The sequence below is a fragment of the Salmo trutta genome, chromosome 27 (genome assembly GCF_901001165.1).
Source record: "Salmo trutta chromosome 27, fSalTru1.1, whole genome shotgun sequence".
NCBI lineage: Eukaryota > Metazoa > Chordata > Actinopteri > Salmoniformes > Salmonidae > Salmo > Salmo trutta.
The window spans coordinates 26,891,837-26,899,588 of NC_042983.1; positions in this window are offsets into that span (position 1 = coordinate 26,891,837).

A 7,752-nucleotide genomic window follows, 5' to 3' on the forward strand; every position below is an offset into this window, starting at 1 on the left:
TTAAGTGTGCCTTAAATTCTAAATAAATCACTGACAGTGTCATCAGCAAAGCACCCCCACCCCATCACACCTCCTCCTCCATGCTTCACGGTGGGAACCATACATGCGGAGATCGTCCATTTACCTACTCATCAGACCAAAGGACAGATTTCCACCGGTCTAATGTCCATTGCTCATGTTTCTTGGCCCAAGCAAGTCTCTTCTTCTTCTTGGTGTCCTTTAGTAGTGGTTACTTTGCAGCAATTTGACCATGAAGGCCTGATTCAGGCAGTCTCCTCTGAACAGTTGATGTTGAAATGTGTCTGTTACTTGAACTCTGGGAAGCATTATTTGAGCTGCAATCGGAGGTGTAGTTAACTCTAATGAACTTATCCTCTGCAGCAGAGGTAACTTTGGGTCTCCCTTTCCAGTGGTGGTTCTCATGAGAGCCAGCTCAACATAGCACTTGATGGTTTTTGCTACTTCACTTGAAGAAACTTTCAAAGTTCTTGAAATTTTCCTCATTGACTGACTTTCATGTCTTAAAGTAATGATGGATGGTCATTCCTCTTTTCTTATTTGAGCTGTTCTTGCCATAATATGGACTTATGGTCTTTTACCAAATAGGGCTATCTTCTGTATACCACCCCTACCTTGTCACAACACAACTTATTGGCTGAAACGCATTAAGAAGGAAAGAAATTCCACAAATTTAATTTAACAAGGCACACCTGTTAATTGAAATGCAATCCAGGTGACTATCTCATGAAGCTGGTTGAGAGAATGCCAAGAGTTTGTAAAGCTGTCGTCAAGGCAAAGGGTGGCTACTTTGAAGAATCTCAAATATAAAATATATTTTGGTTACTACATGATTCCATATGTGTTATTTCATAGTTTTGATGTCTTCACTATTATTCTACAATGTAGAAAATAGTAAAAATAAAGAAAAACCCTTGAATGAGTAGGTGTGTCCAAACCTTTGACCTGTACTGTCTATATTTCGTTGTTGCCTGTTTTGCATGTTATTTTGGAATTAATATGTGTCACAGTTCGCAAACAATGTAAAAATATATAATTGTGTTAATAAAGCCGCATACAAACATGGTCTCTTTTTTGCTTTATTGAGTATTGGACATAAACATTGGACATAAACATTACACAACAAGTTGGAAATCGCTAATTCAACAATGAGTGGTGTGGAGCAATCACTAGCCTGCTATTCAGTGGAGTGGGTGTGTGGTCCAAGTCTGGGTTAAAGGGTCTCTTTTCCAAGTTTAAAAGGAAAAACATTCACATGCCATGAGCCAGAAAAGTTTGAATACATTGGCCATACTGTCAATCCAGCATGACTTCTGCCACATTCAAAACAACTGGAAACTCAGAACTGGGAAATGTCAGATGTCTGTGAGTTCAAGACAACTGGGAGCTCTGAAAAAAATAAGCACCGACTGGGAAAATAAGTTTTGAACGGTCATCCAACTCGGAATTCCAAGTCGGGAACTCGGGAACTCGGGCCTCTTCTAGAGCTCCGACCTGAAGATCACTGACATCATGATTCAACCTTGTTCCCAGTTGTCTTGAAAGCACCATACATCCAGAGAATGCCAGATTTTGATGACAAATAAAGAAGGACAGCCGCGCCACCTTCCTGTTCAAGTGAGCACAGCACAACAAGGTGAGTTCAAAAATGTATTGTATGCTGCTGCATAAATGATGTAATATTCCAGGAATATATATGTATACTGTAGCTAAGAAAGTAATACTAAGTGAATGTTGTGTAGTAAACTGTTAGTAGCCCATGTGCCTCACCCTAATAATTTGGTCCCTTTTCCCCTCATAACTTAGCCCACTGTTCTGACTTGGTGGTGCACATGTACCCTACAGCCTGTTTTAGAGAAATGTAATCATCAAATATTGTAAGAGCTTTTATTGTCTGCTTAAATGCACCCTTTATTTATCCTACGGTTCTGACTTGGTGTACAGGGAGAATACTGTAAGAACGGCCCAAGTTCTGAATTATGTCGCTGTACATTTAAAAAGTGCTGAACAAATATTTATATTGACTACGTCCGTCCCAGCTCGCTCATTAACGTCTTAATCTAAATTACGAATTGCCTCGTATCCGCTCGTCGTCCCCTTATGCAATACTTTATACATCTCAATTGTCAGTTTTAAACCACATTTGTTTAAGCAAGTCAGCCTTATCATCTATGTTTTTTTAAAAGCAGTAAATGAGTCTGAATGAACTGTTTCGCTGCCAGACATGGCTAGGTGTAGCAGCGGTAAGGATTCACTCCATGGTGCTGAAAAGAAAGCTCTGCTGTTGGGACAGCTTTATGTAGGCCCTAACAGTTTGTGGGCACCATTTGTTACCGTTATAGTGCGTTATAATGTATTGTTTAGTGTTGTGTTGTGGCTTTGCTGGCATGCATCCCAACTTTTGCCCCACCAAGATTTACATGTTAAAATCGCCATTGGTCCTTTCTCAAAAGAGCAGACCTCAAGCTCAGCGGCACATTCTGGTTTACTGTATAAACACCACCATAGAAGAGGAGATGGCACCAATTACCTCTCCAGCTCTTTTTTGCCTGTCTTGGACCAATTCTTTACTAAGCCCCATAATTCCCTCAATAATTATTTTTTTAAAACATGCAATTTTTGGGCAAGCTATGACTTGCCAGATGTTTTGTTCACTTTTGAGTATTAATTTTCATTAAGTTGCTGTTGATGCTGTAATGTTATTGAACATATTTAAAGATGTCAGGAATAATTGGTTTGCTCAAGGTGTGAAAAATGCTGAACCCAAAGATAAGGCAAACGACTTCTATATTTAAAGGTTTAATAGACAAACAATAGACAGGTATATGCATATGGGGAGTCAGACCCGTTCCTCTGAGAGATTCGTAGCAATCTGCGAACTTCCTCAAGGGCAGGCAGGCATAAATACTGCTGCTTATCTGTTTATTCTCCAAGTGTTAACCGGCTCCTGGTCAAAACATTAGTCAAGGTTATCTACACTGGGTCAGAGTATACTGTATATTAGACATACTTAAACGTGCCTATAGCTGGGTTACAGGGGGGGTGGGGTTAGAAGGATGACTATATCCTATCCCAGGTATTCCTTAAAGAGGTGGGGTTTCAGGTGTCTCCGGAAGGTGGTGATTGACTCCGCTGTCCTGGCGTCGTGAGGGAGCTTGTTCCACCATAGGGGTGCCAGAGCAGCGAACAGTTTTGACTGGGCTGAGCGGGAACTGTGCTTCCTCAGAGGTAGGGGGGGGGCCAGCAGGCCAGAGGTGGATGAACGCAGTGCCCTTGTTTGGGTGTAGGGACTGATCAGAGCCTGAAGGTACGGAGGTGCCGTTCCCCTCACAGCTCCGTAGGCAAGCACCATGGTCTTGTAGCGGATGCGAGCTTCAACTGGCATGTTTACCTATGGGTAATTCATCCAAGAATGTCAGGTAGAACGTGTGTGTGCGATGTACGTTCCTGCGTAGGTGTGTTTCACAAATACAATCTTGATCACATGATAGCGAACTTGGTACTGATATAATGGGAGTCATTACAAATGTTAGTTTGAAGCAACCATAAGTTTCTTTTTTTGAGCTACAACAGAATACAGTTACTGGAGTGCATTAGTGGCAGATATTAGATTACATCATATACCAATACAGTAAAATAAAACATGTATGAAACATCCGAAGGAAAACATGGTATTATCCTTGGATTTATCATAAAATACATTGTGCAAGCAGCTCAATGCCGTTTAAAAAGAAATTAGGACGTGAACACTGATCTCTTTACTACTAACCACCAGATGGCGCACAAACCCCATTTGTTGTTCACGTGCATATATCCAATCAGATATAAGGCCGTCTCAGTATTCTATTGCTATCTCTTTCTGGTTTTTACCGATAGTTGAAAAAGGATTCATTTCAGCCACATCGCTTTCACCTGTCAAGACTATGATACAGCCATGGGTAGAAGTGTTCCATTTACCCTAAACTCTTCCTGCATGAGCTTTTCTTGATGAATCAATATTGTTTTATGGAGAGGAAGACCATCCATTTGGGATGTTATTTCTGAAGGTTAAAAAGCATTTTATTGGATTTTCAGAATTGATTGAGAACGTAATTGCTCTGTTGGCGATCCACAAAAAAAAACGAAGCCCAATAAATATTAAAGTGTGAATCACAAGGAAGAACCACACCTTTTATGACATGGAAATATTAGTTGAACAAACCAGTGGCTTGAAGCAGTACTTTCTTGGCTTACCCTTCTGTGACCTAGACTCACAAACAATTATCATAAGCATCAGGAACACATTTCCTAAAGGATTTTGAAATGAATGACCATTAAGTCATGTCTCAACAGAAAGAATAAAAGGACCAGAGAGAGAACACGACCTGGTTACACCCACACATTGCAGACAGTGCCCAAACATGCACTGTTGGAGCTAGGAACACAAGCATTTCACTACACTCGCAATAACATCTGCTAAATATGTGTATGTGAACAATACATTTGATTTGATTTTTATTTCAAAACAACTATGGTAGAAGATATGGAGAACCATGCCACAAGTGTCCATTTCAAACGTATATAGGACAAATAAAATGGCTTATAGGAATTCTGAGCCTGAGGTCATGTTAGAAGAGGGACAAACACCACTATTATCTGCAAGGCGAGGTTTTCAATGTTTTGAGACTACTGTGTTCCTTAGTTTCTCAGGAGCCATAAAGGGCCTATGGGGTGGTTGCTAGCTGGCCAATAAGGTGAATGACCACCAAAGACTGCCCTCCGGCCCTCCTCTCAGTCACAACCCCCACATCACACATGGGTGACTAATGACTGCAAAGACAGGCTGGGAGCGCATCAGGGGACATGCATTGTTACTGGTCACCCTAGGAGATCTGGGATACTATTTACTTTGGCCTCTTCTAAACCAAGTTAAAAACCTGCTGTTGGAACAGAACCTAGGTCTGGAACTCCGAGGCTAGCCCAAAAGTTATAAGTAGGCCTAAGCTTGATGGTTAAGATGAGATCATCGCTAGGGGTACTACTAAGGAGGAAAACATTAGTATTTTGTTCAGTTAAAGCTGTAGTTTCTGACCATTTATTGTATAGTTAAGCTGCACAAAGCTCTCATCCTGAATGGAACGTTACAGCATTTCACATACGATCTGGAGGAACATGCCATCTATTCGATGACAAGAGGAACCACAGACTATGAAACCTGATCAGTGAATCTGGCCAACACAAACCTCCTTTGTATAGTAGTCTAAATGATCTGTATAGTAGTCTAAATGATCTGTATAGTAGTCTAAATGATCTGTATAGTAGTCTAAATGATCTGTATAGTAGTCTAAATTATCTGTATAGTAGTATAAATTATCTGTATAGTAGACTAAATGATCTGTATAGTAGTCTAAATGATCTGTATAGTAGTATAAATTATCTGTATAGTAGTCTAAATGATCTTAGTGCAGTCATGACTATTCAGATCTGCTGTGTCATGGTTGTTAAAATGTGAGTCATGTTTTTTTCACAAAACTCGTAGAACTCATAACCAAACTCCCAAAGTGATTTCCCTCAGTTCTCAAAAACGAAATGCATATATTCTAATATACTACACTTTACAGTGCATTTGGAAAGTATTCAGATCCCTTTCAAAGCGAAAACAGGTTTTTAGAAATGTTTGCAAATGTGTAAAAAAACAACAACATATACCCTATTTACCTAAGTATTCAGACCCTTTGCTATGAGACTTGAAATTGAGCTCAGGTGCATCTTGTTTCCATTGATCATCCTTGAGATGTTTCTACAACTTGATTAGAGTCCACCTGTGGTGAATTCAAATGATTGGACATGATTTGGAAAGGCACACACCTGTCTATATAAGGTCCCACAGCTGACATGTCAGAGCAAAAACCAAGCCATGAGGTTGAAGGAATTGTCCGTAGAGCTCCGAGACAAGGTTGTGTTGAGGCACAGATCTGGGGAAGGGCACCAAAACATTTCTGCGGCATTGAAGGTCCCCAAGAACACAGTGGCCTCCATCATTCTTAATGGAAGAAGTATGGAACCACGAAGACTCTTCCTAGAGATGGCCGCCCAGCCAAACTGAGCAATCGGGGGAGAAGGGCCTTGGTCAGGGAGGTGACCAAGAACCCGATGGTCACTCTGACAGAGCTCCAGAGTTCCTCTGTGGAGATGGGAGAACCTTCCAGAAGGACAACCATCTCTGCAGCACTCTACCAATCAGGCCTTTATGGTAGAGTGGCCAGATGGAAACCACTTCTCAGTAAAAGGCACATGACAGCCTGCTTGGAGTTTGCCAAAAGGCACCTAAAGACTCTCAGACCATGAGAAACAAGATTCTCTGGTCTGATGAAACCAAGTTTGAACTCTTCAGCCTGAATGCCAAGCGTCACCTTTGGAGGAAACCTGACATCATCCCTATGGTGAAGCATGGTGGTGGCAGCATCATGCTGTGGGGATGTTTTTCAGTGGGGACTGGGAGACTAGTCAGGATTGAGGCAAAGAGGAACAGAGCAAAGTGCAGAGAGATCCTTGATGAAAACCTGCTCCAGAGCGCTCAGGACCTCAGACTGGGGCGAAGGTTCACCTTCCAACAGGACAACGACCCTAAGCACACAGCCAAGACAACGCAGGAGTGGCTTCGGGATAAGTCTCGGAATGTCCTTGAGTGGCCCAGCCAGAGCCCGAACTTGAACCCGATCGAAAATCTCTGGAGAGACACGAAAATAGCTGTGCAGCAACGCTCCCCATCCAACCTGACAGAGCTTGGGAGGATCTGCAGAGAAGAATTGGAGAAACCCCCCAAATACAGGTGTGCCAAGCTTGTAGCGTCATACCCAAGAAGACTAGCTGCCAAAGGTGCTTCAACATAGTATTGAGTAAAGGGTCTGAATATGTATGTACATTTTATATTTATGTTTTTTATGTTTAATAAATTAGCTAAATGTTTTTAAAAACTGTTTTTGCTTTGTCATTATGGGGTATTGTGTGTAGATTTATGAGGGGGAAAAAACAATACATTTTACAATAAGGCTGTAAAAAAATGTGGAAAAAGTCAAGGGGACTGAATACTTTCCGGAGGCGCTGTATATATACAAAGTATGTGGATACCCCTACAAATTAGTGGATTTGGCTATTTCAGCCACACCCGTTGCTGACAGGTATATAAAATCAAGCACACAGCCATGCAATCTCCATAAACAAAGTGCCAGTAGAATGGCCTTACTGAAGAGCTGTGACTGTCAACCTGGCACCGTCATACTATAGGATGCCACCTTTCCAACAAATCAGTTCGTCAAATTTCTGCCCTGATAGAGCTGCTCATGTCAACTGTAAGTGCTATTATTATGAAGTGGAAACGTCTAGGAGCAAAAACGGCTCAGCCGCAAAGTGGTAGACCACACAAGTTCACAGAACAGGACCACAGAGTACTGAAGAGTGTAAAAATCATCTGTCCTCGGTTGCATCACTCACTACCGAGTTCCAAACTGCCTCTGGAAGCAACATCAGCACAATAACTGTTTGTCTGGAGCTTCATGAAATTAGTTTCCATGGCCGAGCAGCCACACACAAGCCTAAGATCACCATGTGCAATGCCAAGCATCAGCTGGAGTGGTGTAAAGCCATTGGACTCTGGAGCAGTGGAAACGCGTTCCCTGGAGTGATGAATCACGCTTCACCATCTGGCAGTCCGACGGACGAATCTAGGTTTGGCGGATGCCAGAACACTACCTT